Source organism: Chiloscyllium plagiosum, unplaced genomic scaffold (assembly GCF_037043375.1).
Source record: "Chiloscyllium plagiosum isolate Xiang-an unplaced genomic scaffold, Cpla_swu_hap1 HiC_scaffold_18, whole genome shotgun sequence".
Classification (NCBI taxonomy): domain Eukaryota; kingdom Metazoa; phylum Chordata; class Chondrichthyes; order Orectolobiformes; family Hemiscylliidae; genus Chiloscyllium; species Chiloscyllium plagiosum.
The window spans coordinates 114,241,603-114,256,127 of record NW_028270156.1 but is presented as its reverse complement, the minus strand read 5'-3'; positions in this window follow the sequence as shown (position 1 = coordinate 114,256,127).

Sequence of the window (14,525 nt, the reverse complement as noted above, 5' to 3'; positions counted from 1 at the left end):
GTGTGGGCGAGAGTGTGGGCGAGAGAGAGTGTGGGCGATAGACAATGAGTAGGCAAGGCAGAGAGTGGGTGAGAGAGATTGGGGGCGAGAGAGAGAGTAGGTGAGAGAGAGTGAAGGCGAGAGAGAGAGAGGGTGAGAGAGTGAGAGGGCGAGAGAGAGAGTGGGCGAGAGAGTGAGAATGGGTGAGAGAGAGTGGGAGACAGAGCGTGGGCGAGAAAAAGAGTGGGCGAGAGTCAGTGTGGGCGAGAGTGTGTGAGGGGGCAGAGGGAGAGTGGGCGAAGGAGAGAGAATGGGTGAGGGAGAGTGGGCGAGAGAGAGATAGTGGGCGACAGAGAGCGTGGGCGAGAGTGACTGTGGGCGGGAGAGTGTGGGCGAGAGAGAGTGTGGGCGAGATAGAAAGAGTGGGCGAGGGAGAGTGGGCGAGAGAGAGAGTACGTAAAAGAGAGTGTGGGCAGAGGGACATCGTGTGGGAGAGAGTGTGTGGGCGAGAGAGAGTGGGCGAGAATGAGAGAGTGGGCGAGAGAGAGTGGGCGAGAGAGAGAGTGGGCGAGAGAGAGTGTTGGCGAGCGAGAGAGGGGATGAGAGAGAGTGTGTGCGAGAGAGAGTGGGCGAAAGAGAGACAGCGGGCGAGAGAGAGTGGGCGAGAGAGAGTGCACGCGAGAGTGAGAGAGGGGGAAGAGAGAGATAGTGCAGGAGAAAGAGAGTGGGCGAGGGAGAGAGAGAGGGAGAGAGAGAATAGGCGAAAGAAAGACTGGGCGAAAGAGAGAATGGGTGAGAGAGAGAGAGGGTGAGAGAGAGAGTAGGGGAGAGAGAGGGTGGGCAAGAGAGAGAGTGGAAGAGAGAGAGGGTGGGGGAGAGAGAGATAGTGGGCGAGAGAGAGAGAGTGGGTGAGAGATAAACTGGGCGAGTTAGGAGTTGGTGAGAGAGAGTGGGAGAGAGACAGAGTGGGCGATAGAGTCAGAGTGGGCAAGAGGGTGAGAGGGCGAGCGACGGTCAGCGAGAGGGGCGAGAGAGAGAGTGGGCGAGAGAGAGATGGCGAGAGAGACAGAGAGGGTGAGAGTGTGAATGGGCGAGAGTCGGTGAGAGAGAGAGTGGCGATAGACAGAATGGGCGAGAGAGAGAGTGGACGATAGAGAGAGTGGGCGAGAGAGAGAGTGGGCGAGAGAGAGAGTGGGCGAGAGAGTGTGGGCGGGAGAGAGTGTGGGCGATAGAGAAAGTGTAGTCGAGAGAGAGTGGGCGAGAGAGAGTGAAGGAGAGAGAGAGAGTGAACGAGAGAAAGGGTGGGGGAGAGAGAGAGAGTGGTCGATAGAGAGAGTGGGCGAGTGAGAGAGTGGGCGATAGAGAGAGTGGTCGAGAGAGTGTGGGCGAGAGAGAGAGTGGATGAGAGAGAGGGTGGGGGAGAGAGAGATAGTGGGCGAGAGAGAGATAGTGGGCGACAGAGAGCGTGGGCGAGAGTGAGAGTGGGCGAGAGAGTGTGGGCGAGAGAGAGTGTGTGCGAGAGAGAAAGAGTGGGCGAGGGAGAGTGGGCGAGAGAGAGAGTACGTGAGAGAGAGTGAGGGCGAGAGTGAGCGGGGGCAGAGGGACATAGTGGGGGAGAGAGAGTGTGGGCGAGAGAGAGTGGGCGAGAATGAGAGAGTAGGTGAGAGAGAGAGTGGGCGAGAGAGATTGTTGGCGAGAGAGAGATGGGGCGAGAGTGAGAGTGAGTGAGAGTGAGAGAGTGTGCGAGATAGAGTGTGGGCGAGAGAGATGGTGGGCGAGAGAGTGGGAGAGAGAGAGTGGGGGTGAGAGAGAGTGGGCGAGAGAGTGTGAGCGACAGAGAGAATGGGGAGAGAGAATGGGGGTGATAGAGAATAAGCGAGAGAGAGTGGGCGAGAGAGAGTGGTGGTGAGAGTGGGGGCAGAGGGAGATAGTGGGCGGGAGAGAGAGAGTGGGTAAGAGAGAGTGTACGCGAGAGAGAGTGTGGGCGATAGAGAGAGTATGCGAGAGAGACTGTGGTCGAGAGTTAGAGAGTGGCAGAGAGAGATAGAGAGCGAAAGTGAGAGAGTAGGCGAGACAGGGAGAGGGCGAGAGAGAGCGTGGACGAGAGAGAGGGTGGGGGAGAGAGAGATAGTGGGAGATAGAGAAAGAGTAGGCGAGAGAGAGTGGGCGACAGAGAGTGTAGGCGAGAGAGAGTGTGGGCGAGAGTGTGGGCGAGAGAGAGTGTGGGCGATAGACAATGAGTAGGCAAGGCAGAGAGTGGGTGAGAGAGATTGGGGGCGAGAGAGAGAGTGGGTGAGAGAGTGAGAGGGCGAGAGAGAGTGGGCGAGAGAGAGAGTGGGTGAGAGAGTGTGAAGGCGAGAGAGAGAGAGGGTGAGAGAGTGAGAGGGCGAGAGAGAGAGTGGGCGAGAGAGTGAGAATGGGTGAGAGAGAGTGGGAGACAGAGCGTGGGCGAGAAAAAGAGTGGGCGAGAGTCAGTGTGGGCGAGAGTGTGTGAGGGGGCAGAGGGAGAGTGGGCGAAGGAGAGAGAATGGGTGAGGGAGAGTGGGCGAGAGAGAGATAGTGGGCGACAGAGAGCGTGGGCGAGAGTGACTGTGGGCGAGAGAGTGTGGGCGAGAGAGAGTGTCGGCGAGATAGAAAGAGTGGGCGAGGGAGAGTGGGCGAGAGAGAGAGTACGTAAAAGAGAGTGTGGGCAGAGGGACATCGTGGGGGAGAGAGTGTGTGGGCGAGAGAGAGTGGGCGAGAATGAGAGAGTGGGCGAGAGAGAGTGGGCGAGAGAGAGAGTTGGCGAGAGAGAGTGTTGGCGAGCGAGAGAGAGGGCGAGAGAGAGAGTGTGTGCGAGAGAGAGTGGGCGAAAGAGAGACAGCGGGCGAGAGAGAGTGGGCGAGAGAGAGTGAGTGAGAGTGAGAGAGTGTTCGAGAGAGAGAGTGGGCGAAATAGAGAGTGTGGGCGAGAGAGATGGTGGGCGAGAGAGTGGGAGAGAGAGAGAGTGGGGGTGAGAGAGAGTGGGCGAGAGAGTGTGAGCGAGAGAGAGAATGGGGAGAGAGAGTGGGGGTGAGAGAGAATGAGCGAGAGAGAGTGGGGGTGAGAGAGAGTGATGGTGAGAGTGGGCGAGAGAGAGATTGGGCGAAAGAGAGAGAGTGGGTGAGGGAGAGTGTGGGCGAGAGAGAGTGTTGGCGAGAGAGAGATAGGGCGAGAGAGAGAGTGGACGAGAGAGAGAGGCGGCAGAGAGAAAGAGTGGGTGAGCGAGAGTGTGGGCGAGAGAGAGTGTGGGCGAGAGAGAGAGTGGGCGAGAGAGAGAGGCGGCAGAGGGAGGTAGTGGGCGAGAGAGAGTGTGGGCGAGAGTGAGAGTGGGCGAGAGAGTGTGGGCGAGAGAGAGTGTGGGCGAGAAAGAGAGTGGGCGAGAGTGAGAGAGTGGGCCGAGAGAGTGTGAGCGACAGAGAGAATGGGGAGAGAGAGTGGTGGTGAGAGAGAAGGAGCGAGAGAGAGTGGGCGATAGAGACAGAGTGGGCGAGTGCGAGTGAGGGGGCAGAGGGAGATAGTGGGCGAGACTGAGTGTGGGCGAGAGTGAGTGTGGGCGAGAGTGAGAGTGGGCGAGAGTGAGAGAGTGGGCGAGAGAGAGTGTGAGAGAGTGGGCGAGAGAGAGAGTGGGCGAGAGAGATAGAGGGATAGAGTGAGAAAGTGGGCGAGAGAGAGAGTGGGCGAGAGAGAGAGGGTGGAGGAGAGAGAGAGTGGGTGTGAGAGAGAGTAGGTGAGAGGGAGAGGGCAAGAGAGAGAGCGGGCGAGAGAGAGACTGGGCAAGAGAGAGAGTGGGCGAGAGAGAGAGTGGGCGAGAGAGAGAGGATGGCGAGAGAGAGAGGCGGCAGAGTGAGGTAGTGGGCGAGAGAATGTGTGGGCGAGAGTGAGAGTGGGCGAGAGAGTGTGGGCGAGAGAGAGTGTGGGCGAGAGAGAGTGTTGGCGAGAGAGAGAGTGGGCGAGAGTGAGAGAGTGGGCCGAGAGAGTGTGGGTGACAGAGAGAATGGGGAGAGAGAGTGGTGGTGAGAGAGAAGGAGCGAGAGAGAGTGGGCGATATAGACAGAGTGGGCGACTGCGAGTGAGGGAGCAGAGGGAGATAGTGGGCGAGACTGAGTGTGGGCGAGAGTGAGTGTGGGCGAGAGTGAGAGTGGGCGAGAGTGAGAGAGTGGGCGAGATAGAGTGTGAGAGAGTGGGCGAGAGAGAGAGTGGGCGAGAGAGACAGTGGGATCGAGTGAGAAAGTGGGCGAGAGAGAGTGGGCGAGAGAGAGAGTGGGCGAGAGAGAGAGTGGAGGAGAGAGAGAGTGGGTGTGAGAGAGAGTAGGTGAGAGAGAGAGGGCAAGAGAGAGAGTGGGCGAGAGAGAGAGTGGGCAAGAGAGAGAAAGTGGGAGAGATTGAAATAGTGAGCGTGAGAGAGAGAGAGAGAGAGACACCGTGAGCGAGAGAGAGCCTTAGCGATAGAGAGAGTGGGGAGAGAGAGTGTGGGAATGAGAGAGAGTGGGCGAGAGATGTAGAGAGAATGGGCGACAGAGAGAGCGAGAGAGAGAGTGGGCGTGAGAGAGAGAGAGAATGGGCGAGAGAGAGAGCGAGAGAGAGACTGGGCGAGAGAGAGTGGGCGAGAGAGAGTGGTAGAGAGTGAGAGCGGGGTCAGAGGGAGAGAGTGGGCGGTAGTGAGAGAGTGGGCGATAGAGAGAGTGTGCGAGAGTGAGAGAGGGGACAGAGGGAGAGAGTGGGCAAGAGAGAGTTGGTGTGAGAGAGAGTGGGCGAGAGAGTGTAGGGCGAGAGAAAGAGTGGGCGAGAGAGAGAGTGTCTGTGAGAGAGAGTGTGCGACAGAGAGTGGGCGAGAAAAAAAATGGGAGTGAGAGAGTGGGGGTGAGACAGAGTGGTCGAGAAACAGTGTGGGCGAGAGTGTGTGAGGAGGCAGATGGAGATAGTGGGCGAGAGAGAGTGTGGGCGAGAGTGAGTGTGGTCGAGAGTGTGAGTGGGCGAGAGAGAGTGGGCGAGAGAGAGAGTGGGCGAGAGAGAAAGAGTGGGCGAGGGAGAGAGTATGTGAGAGAGTGTGGGCGATAGTGAGAGGGGGCAGAGGGAGATAGTGGGCGAGAGAGAGAGTGGGCGTGAGAGTGAGTGTAGGTGAGATTGAGTGGGCAAGAGAGTGTGGGCGAGAGAGAAAGTGTGGGCGAGGGAGAGAGTACGTGAGAGAGAGTGTGGGCGAGAGTGAGAGGGGGGCAGAGGGACATAGTGGGGGTGAGAGAGATTGGGCGAGAATGAGAGTGTGGGCAAGAGAGAATGGGTGAGCGAGTGTGGGCAAGAGAGAGTGTGGGCGAGAGAGAGAGTGGGAGAGAGAGAGTTGGTGAGAGACAGTGTGGGCGAGAGAGACAGTGGGCGAGAGAGAGAGAGATTGGGCGAGAGAGTGTGACTGGGCGAAAGAGGCAGTGGGTGAGAGAGAGTGGGCGAGAGAGACAGAGTGGGCGAGAGTGGGAGCGTGGGCGAGAGACAGAGTGTGCGAGAGAGAGGGTGAGCGAGAGAGAGGGTTGGCAAGGGAGAGAGTGGGCGAGAGAGAGTGGGCGAGAGAGAGGGTGGGCGAGAGAGAGGGTTGGCAAGGGAGAGAGTGGGCGAGAGAGAGATTGAGCGAGAGAGAGAGTGGGCGAGAGAGAGTGGGTGAGAGAGAGATTGGGGGCGAGAGAGAGTGGGAGAGGGAGAGTGGGCGAGAGAGGGAGAATGGGTGAGAGAGAGTGGGCGAGAGTGAGAGAGTGGGCTTGAGAGAGAGTGGGCCTGAGAGGGTGTGAGCGAGAGAGAGTGTGGGTGAGAAAGAGTGGGCGGGAGAGTGGGCGAGAGAGAGAGTGGGCGTGAGAGGGTGTGAGTGAGAGAGAGTGGGGGTGAGAGAGAGGGGCTGAGAGAGAGTGCATGCGACAGAGAGAGTACATGAGAGAGTGTGAGCGAGGCTGAGAGAAGGGGCAGGGGGAGATAGTGGGCGAGAGAGAGAGATTGGGCGAGAGTGAAAGATTGGCCGAGAGTGAGAGTGAGTGAGAGTGAGAGATTGGGTGAAAGAGAGAGTGGGCGAGAGGAAGAGTGGGCGAGAGGGAGAGTGGGCGTGAGAGGGTGTGAGTGACAGAGAGTGGGCGTGAGAGAGAGGGGATGAGAAAGAGTGGGCGAAAGAGACAGTGGGTGAGGGAGACAGAGGGCGAGAGAGAGTGTGGGCGAAAGAGAGAGAGGGGGCAGAGGAACATAGTGGGCGAGAGTGAGAGTATGGGCAAGGGAGAGTGGGCGAGAGAGTGTGGGCGAGAGAGAGTGTGGGCGGGAGAGAGAGTGGGTGAGAGAGATTGGGTGAGAGAGAGTGGGCGAGATAGAGAGAGCGGGCGACAGTGAGAGCGTGGGCGAGAAACAGAGTGGGCGAGAGAGAGTGGGCGAGAGAGAGACTGGGCGAAAGAGAGGGGTCGAGAGTGAGAGAGTGTACGAGAGAGAGTGTGGGCAAGAGAGAGTGCATGCGACAGAGAGAGTACATGAGAGAGTGTGGGCGAGACTGAGAGTGGGGGCAAGGGGAGATAATGGGCGAGAGAGAGAGATTGGGCGAGAGTGAGAGATTGGGCGAGAGAGAGTGCGTGAGAGTGAGAGATTGGGCGAAAGAGAGAGTGGGCGAGAGGAAGAGTGGGCGAAAGGGAGAGTGGGCGTGAGAAGGTGTGAGTGAGAGAGAGTGGGGGTGAGAGAGAGGGGATGAGAGAGAGTGGGCAAAAGAGATAGTGGGTGAGGGGGAGAGAGGGCAAGAAAGAGTGTGGGCGAGAGAGAGAGTGGGCGAGAGTGTAGGCGACAGAGAGAGTGGGCGATAGAGAGAGTGGGCGAGAGAGAGTGGGCTAGAGAGAAAGTGCGCGAGAGAGTCTGGGCGGGAGAGAGTGTTAGCGATAGAGAAAGAGTAGGCGAGAGAGAGAGTGGGCGACAGAGAGTGAAGGCGAGACAGCGAACGGGCGAGAGAGTGTGGACGAGAGAGAGTGTGGGCGATAGACAAAGAGTAGGAGAGAGAGAGTGGGTGGGAGAGTGCGAGGGCGAGAGAGAGAGATTGGGCGAGAGAGAGTGGGCGAAAAAGAGAGTGGGCGAAAGAGAGAGAGTGGGTGAGGGAGAGAGTGGGCGAGAGAGAAATGGGCGAGAGAGAGTGTGGGCACGAGAGAGAGTGGGTGAGAGAGAGTGGGGGTGTGAGAGAGTGGGCGAGAGACAGTTTTGGAGAGAGTGAATGAGGGGGCAGAGGGAGGTAGTCGGCGAGAGAGAGTGTGGGCGAGAGTGAGTGTGGGCGAGAGTGAGAGTGGGCGAAAGAGAGAATGGGCGATAGAGAGAGTGGGCGATAGAGAGAGAGTCGGTGAGGGAGAGTGTGGGCGAGAGAGAGTGTGGTTGAGAGAGAGAGTAGGCGAGGGTGAGAGTGGACGAGAGAGAGTGGGCGAGAGAGAGTGGGCGAGAGAGAGTGGGCGAGAGAGAGATGGGCGAGAGAGAGTGTGGGCAAGAGAGAGAAATGGCGAGAGAGAGAGAGGGGGCAGAGAAGGATAGTGGGCGAGAGAGAGTGGAGGCGAGAGTGATAGTGGGTGAGAGAGAGTGGGCGAGAGAGAGATTGGGCGAGAGAGAGTGTGGGCAAGAGAGAGAAATGGCGAGAGAGAGAGGGGGCAGAGAAGGATAGTGGGCGAGAGAGAGTGGAGGCGAGAGTGATAGTGGGTGAGAGAGAGTGGGCGAGAGAGAGATTGGGCGAGAGAGAGAGTGGGCGAAAGAGAGAGTGGGCGATAGAGAGAGAGTGGGTGAGGGAGAGAGTGGGCGAGAGAGAAATGGGCGAGAGAGAGTGTGGCCACGAGGGAGAGTGGGTGAGAGAGAGTGGGGGTGTGAGAGAGGGGTGAGAGACAGTTTTGGCGAGAGTGAATGAGGGGGCAGAGGGAGATCGTCGGCGAGAGAGAGTGTGGGCGAGAGTGAGAGTGGGCGAGAGAGAGAGGCGGCAGAGGGAGATAGTGGGCGAGAGAGAGTGTGGGCGAGAGTGAGAGTGGGCGAGAGAGTGTGGGCGAGAGAAAGTGGGCGAGAGAGAGAAAGAGTGGGTGAGCGAGAGTGTGGGCGAGAGAGAGTGTGGGCGAGAGAGAGTGGGCGAGAGAGAGAGGACGGCGAGAGAGAGAGGCGGCAGAGGGAGGTAGTGGGCGAGAGAGAGTGTGGGCGAGAGTGAGAGTGGGCGAGAGAGTGTGGGCGAGAGAGAGTGTGGGCGAGAAAGAGAGTGGGCGAGAGTGAGAGAGTGGGCCGAGAGACTGTGAACGACAGAGAGAATGGGGAGAGAGAGTGGTGGTGAGAGAGAAGGAGCGAGAGAGAGTGGGCGATAGAGACAGAATGGGCGAGTGCGAGTGAGGGGGCAGAGGGAGATAGTGGGCGAGACTGAGTGTGGGCGAGAGTGAGTGTGGGCGAGAGTGAGAGTGGGCGAGAGTGAGAGAGTGGGCGAGAGAGAGTGTGAGAGAGTGGGCGAGAGAGAGAGTGGGCGAGAGAGATAGTGGGATAGAGTGAGAAAGTGGGCGAGAGAGAGAGTGGGCGAGAGAGAGAGAGTGGAGGAGAGAGAGAGTGGGTGTGAGAGAGTAGGTGAGAGGGAGAGGGCAAGAGAGAGAGCGGGCGAGAGAGAGAGTGGGCAAGAGAGAGAGTGGGCGAGAGAGAGAGTGGGCGAGAGAGAGGATGGCGAGAGAGAGAGGCGGCAGAGGGAGGTAGTGGGCGAGAGAATGTGTGGGCGAGAGTGAGAGTGGGCGAGAGAGTGTGGGCGAGAGAGAGTGTGGGCGAGAGAGAGTGTTGGCGAGAGAGAAAGTGGGCGAGAGTGAGAGAGTGGGCCAAGAGAGTGTGGGCGACAGAGAGAATGGGGAGAGAGAGTGGTGGTGAGAGAGAAGGAGCGAGAGAGAGTGGGCGATATAGACAGAGTGGGCGAGTGCGAGTGAGGGAGCAGAGGGAGATAGTGGGCGAGAATGAGTGTGGGCGAGAGTGAGTGTGGGCGAGAGTGAGAGTGGGCGAGAGTGAGAGAGTGGGCGAGAGAGAGTGTGAGAGAGTGGGCGAGAGAGAGAGTGGGCGAGAGAGATAGTGGGATAGAGTGAGAAAGTGGGCGAGAGAGAGTGGGCGAGAGAGAGAGAGTGGGCGAGAGAGAGAGTGGAGGAGAGAGAGAGTGGGTGTGAGAGAGAGTAGGTGAGAGAGAGAGGGCAAGAGAGAGAGCGGGCGAGAGAGAGACTGGGCAAAAGAGAGAGTGGGCGAGAGAGAGTGGGCAAGAGAGAGAAAGTGGGAGAGATTGAAATAGTGAGCGTGAGAGAGAGAGAGAGAGAGAGAGACCGTGAGCGAGAGAGAGACTTAGCGATAGAGAGAGTGGGGAGAGAGAGTGTGGGTATGAGAGAGAGTGGGCGAGAGATGTAGAGAGAATGGGCGAGAGAGAGAGCGAGAGAGAGACTGGGCGAGAGAGAGTGGGTGAGAGAGAGAGAGAGAATGGGCGAGAGAGAGAGCGAGAGAGAGACTGGGCGAGAGAGAGTGGGCGAGAGAGAGTGGTAGAGAGTGAGAGCGGGGTCAGAGGGAGAGAGTGGGCAAGAGAGAGTTGGTGTAAGAGAGAGTGGGCGAGAGAGAGAGTGTCTGTGAGAGAGAGTGTGCGACAGAGAGTGGGCGAGAAAAAGAATGGGAGTGAGAGAGTGGGGGTGAGACAGAGTGGGCGAGAAACAGTGTGGGCGAGAGTGTGTGAGGAGGCAGATGGAGATAGTGGGCGAGAGAGAGTGTGGGCGAGAGTGAGTGTGGTCGAGAGTAAGAGTGGGCGAGAGAGAGAGTGGGCGAGAGAGAGAGTGGGCGAGAGAGAAAGAGTGGGCGAGGGAGAGAGTATGTGAGAGAGAGTGTGGGCGATAGTGAGAGGGGGCAGAGGGAGATAGTGGGCGAGAGAGAGAGTGGGTGAGAGTGAGTGTAGGTGAGATTGAGTGGGCAAGAGAGTGTGGGCGAGAGAGAAAGTGTGGGCGAGGGAGAGAGTACGTGAGAGAGAGTGTGGGCGAGAGTGAGAGGGGGGCAGAGGGACATAGTGGGGGTGAGAGAGATTGGGCGAGAATGAGAGTGTGGGCAAGAGAGAGTGGGTGAGCGAGTGTGGGCAAGAGAGAGTGTGGGCGAGAGAGAGAGTGGGAGAGAGAGAGTTGGTGAGAAACAGTGTGGGCGAGAGAGAGAGTGGGCGAGAGAGAGAGAGATTGGGCGAGAGAGTGTGACTGGGCGAAAGAGGCAGTGGGTGAGAGAGAGTGGGCGAGAGAGACAGAGTGGGCGAGAGTGGGAGCGTGGGCGAGAGACAGAGTGGGCGAGAGAGAGTGGGCGAGAGAGAGAGACTGGGCGAGAGAGAGAGACTGGGCGAGAAAGAGAGTGGGCGAGAGAGAGATCGGGCGAGAGAGAATGGGCGAGAGAGAATGGGCGAGAGAGAGTGGGCGAGAGAGAGTGGGCGAGAGAGAGGGTGGGCGAGAGAGAGGGTTGGCAAGGGAGAGAGTGGGCGAGAGAGAGATTGAGCGAGAGAGAGAGTGGGCGAGAGAGAGTGGGAGAGGGAGAGAGGGCGAGAGAGGGAGATTGGGTGAGAGAGAGTGGGCGAGAGTGAGAGAGTGGGCTTGAGAGAGTGGGCCTGAGAGGGTGTGAGCGAGAGAGATTGTGGGTGAGAAAGAGTGGGCGGGAGAGTGGGCGAGAGAGAGAGTGGGCGTGAGAGGGTGTGAGTGGGAGAGAGTGGGTGTGAGAGAGAGGGGATGAGAGAGAGTGCATGCGACAGAGAGAGTACATGAGAGAGTGTGAGCGAGGCTGAGAGAAGGGGCAGGGGGAGATAGTGGGCGAGAGAGAGAGCTTGGGCGAGAGTGAAAGATTGGCCGAGAGTGAGAGTGAGTGAGAGTGAGAGATTGGATGTAAGAGAGAGTGGGCGAGAGGAAGAGTGGGCGAGAGGGAGATTGGGCGTGAGAGGGTGTGAGTTACAGAGAGTGGGGGTGAGAGAGAGGGGATGAGTAAGAGTGGGCGAAAGAGACAGTGGGTGAGGGAGAGAGAGGGCGAGAGAGAGTGTGGGCGAAAGAGAGAGAGGGGCAGAGGAACATAGTGGGCGAGAGTGAGAGTATGGGCAAGAGAGAGTGGGCGAGAGAGTGTGGGCGAGAGAGAGTGTGGGCGGGAGAGAGAGTGGGTGAGAGAGATTGGGTGAGAGAGAGTGGGCGAGATAGAGAGAGCGGGCGACAGTGAGAGCGTGGGCGAGAGACAGAGTGGGCGAGAGAGAGTGGGCGAGAGAGAGACTGGGCGAAAGAGAGAGGGGTCGAGAGTGAGAGAGTGGCCGAGAGAGAGTGTGGGCAAGAGAGAGTGCATGCGACAGAGAGAGTACATGAGAGAGTGTGGGCGAGACTGAGAGTGGGGGCAAGGGGAGATAATGGGCGAGAGAGAGAGATTGGGCGAGAGTGAGAGATTGGGCGAGAGAGAGTGCGTGAGAGTGAGAGATTGGGCGAAAGAGAGAGTGGGCGAGAGGAAGAGTGGGCGAAAGGGAGAGTGGGCGTGAGAAGGTGTGAGTGAGAGAGAGTGGGGGTGCGAGAGAGGGGATGAGAGAGAGTGGGCAAAAGAGATAGTGGGTGAGGGAGAGAGAGGGCAAGAAAGAGTGTGGGCGAGAGAGAGAGTGGGCGAGAGTGTAGGCGACAGAGAGAGTGGGCGATAGAGAGAGTGGGCGATAGAGAGAGAGTCGGTGAGGGAGAGTGTGGGCGAGAGAGAGTGTGGTTGAGAGAGAGAGTAGGCGAGGGTGAGAGTGGACGAGAGAGAGTGGGCGAGAGAGAGTGGGCGAGAGAGAGTGGGCGAGAGAGAGATGGGCGAGAGAGAGTGTGGGCAAGAGAGAGAAATGGCGAGAGAGAGAGGGCAGAGAAGGATAGTGGGCGAGAGAGAGTGGAGGCGAGAGTGATAGTGGGTGAGAGAGAGTGGGTGAGAGAGAGATTGGGCGAGAGAAAGAGTGGGCGAAAGAGAGAGTGGGCGATAGAGAGAGAGTGGGTGAGGGAGAGAGTGGGCGAGAGAGAAATGGGCGAGAGAGAGTGTGGCCACGAGGGAGAGTGGGTGAGAGAGAGTGGGGGTGTGAGAGAGTGGGTGAGAGACAGTTTTGGCGAGAGTGAATGAGGGGGCAGAGGGAGATAGTCGGCGAGAGAGAGTGTGGGCGAGAGTGAGAGTGGGCGAGAGATAGAATAGTCGAGAGAGAGAATGGGCGAAAGAGAGAGTGGGCGATAGAGAGAGTGGGCGATAGAGAGAGAGTGGGTGAGGGAGAGTGTGGGCGAGAGAGAGTGTGGTTGAGAGAGAGAGAGTAGGCGAGGGTGAGAGTGGACGAGAGAGAGTGGGCGAGAGAGAGTGGGCGAGAGAGAGTGGGCGAGAGAGAGTGGGCGAGAGAGAGTGGGCGAGAGAGAGATTGGCGAGAGAGAGTGTGGGCAAGAGAGAGAAATGGCTAGAGAGAGAGGGGGCAGAGAAGGCGAGAGTGAGAGAGTGGGCGAGATAGAGAGTGGGCGAAAGAGAGAGAGAATGGGCGAGAGAGAGTGTGGGCGAGAGAGAGTGAGTGAGAGTGAGACAGTGGGCGAGAGAGAGTGTGGGCGAAAGAGATGGTGGGCGAGAGAGAGAGTGGGAAAGAGAGAGAGAGTGGGTGAGAGAGTGTGAGCGACAGAGAGAGTGGGGGAGAGAGAGTGGGGGTGAGAGAGAATGAGCGAGAGAGAGTGAGCGACAGAGAGTGTGGACGAGAGAGTGTGTGGGCGATAGACAAAGAGTAGGAGAGAGAGAGTGGGTGGGAGAGTGCGAGGGCGAGAGAGAGAGATTGGGCGAGAGAGAGTGGGCGAAAAAGAGAGTGGGCGAAAGAGAGAGAGTGGGTGAGGGAGAGAGTGGGCGAGAGAGAAATGGGCGAGAGAGAGTGTGGGCACGAGAGAAATTGGGTGAGAGAGAGTGGGGGTGTGAGAGAGTGGGCGAGAGACAGTTTTGGAGAGAGTGAATGAGGGGGCAGAGGGAGATAGTCGGCGAGAGAGAGTGTGGGCGAGAGTGAGTGTGGGCGAGAGTGAGAGTGAGCGAGAGATAGAGTGGGCGAGAGAGAGTGTGGGCGAAAGAGAGAATGGGCGATAGAGAGAGTGGGCGATACAGAGAGAGTCGGTGAGGGAGAGTGTGGGCGAGAGAGAGTGTGGTTGAGAGAGAGAGTAGGCGAGGGTGAGAGTGAACGAGAGAGAGTGGGCGAGAGAGAGTGGGCGAGAGAGAGTGGGCGAGAGAGAGTGGGCGAGAGAGAATGGGCGAGAGAGAGATGGGCGAGAGAGAGTGTGGGCAAGAGAGAGAAATGGCGAGAGAGAGAGGGCAGAGAAGGATAGTGGGCGAGAGAGAGTGGAGGCGAGAGTGATAGTGGGTGAGAGAGAGTGGGCGAGAGAGAGATTGGGCGAGAGAGAGAGTGGGCGAAAGAGAGAGTGGGCGATAGAGAGAGAGAGTGGATGAGGGAGAGAGTGGGCGAGAGAGAAATGGGCGAGAGAGAGTGTGGCCACGAGGGAGAGTGGGTGAGAGAGAGTGGGGGTGTGAGAGAGTGGGTGAGAGACAGTTTTGGCGAGAGTGAATGAGGGGGCAGAGGGAGATAGTCGGCGAGAGAGAGTGTCGGCAAGAGTGCGAGTGGGCGAGAGATAGAATAGTCGAGAGAGAGAATGGGCGAAAGAGAGAGTGGGCGATAGAGAGAGTGGGCGATAGAGAGAGAGTGGGTGAGGGAGAGTGTGGGCGAGAGAGAGTGTGGTTGAGAGAGAGAGAGTAGGCGAGGGTGAGAGTGGACGAGAGAGAGTGGGCGAGAGAGAGTGGGCGAGAGAGAGTGGGCGAGAGAGAGATTGGCGAGAGAGAGTGTGGGCAAGAGAGAGAAATGGCGAGAGAGAGAGGGGGCAGAGAAGGCGAGAGTGAGAGAGTGGGCCTGAGAGGTTGTTGGCGAGAGAGAGGTGGGGAGGGAGATAGTAGGCGAGAGTGAGAGTGTGGGCAAGAGAGAGTGGGCGAGAGAGTGTGGGCAAGAGAGAGTGTGGGCGAGAGGGAGAGAGTGGGTGAGGGAGAGAGTGGGCGAGAGAGAAATGGGCGAGAGAGGGTGTGGCCACGAGGGAGAGTGGGTGAGAGAGAGTGGGGGTGTGAGAGAGTGGGTGAGAGACAGTTTTGGCGAGAGTGAATGAGGGGGCAGAGGGAGACAGTCGGCGAGAGAGAGTGTGGGCGAGAGTGAGAGTGGGCGAGAGATAGAATGGGCGAGAGAGAGAATGGGCGAAAGAGAGAGTGGGCGATAGAGAGAGTGGGCGATAGAGAGAGAGTGGGTGAGGGAGAGTGTGGGCGAGAGAGAGTGTGGTTGAGAGAGAGAGAGTAGGCGAGGGTGAGAGTGGACGAGAGAGAGTGGACGAGAGAGAGTGGGCGAGAGAGAGATTGGCGAGAGAGAGTGTGGGCAAGAGAGAGAAATGGCGAGAGAGAGAGGGGGCAGAGAAGGATAGTGGGCGAGAGAGAGTGGGGGCGAGAGTGAGAGTGGGTGAGAGAGAGTGGGCGAGAGAGTGGGCGAGAGAACGTGTGTGCGAGAGTGACAG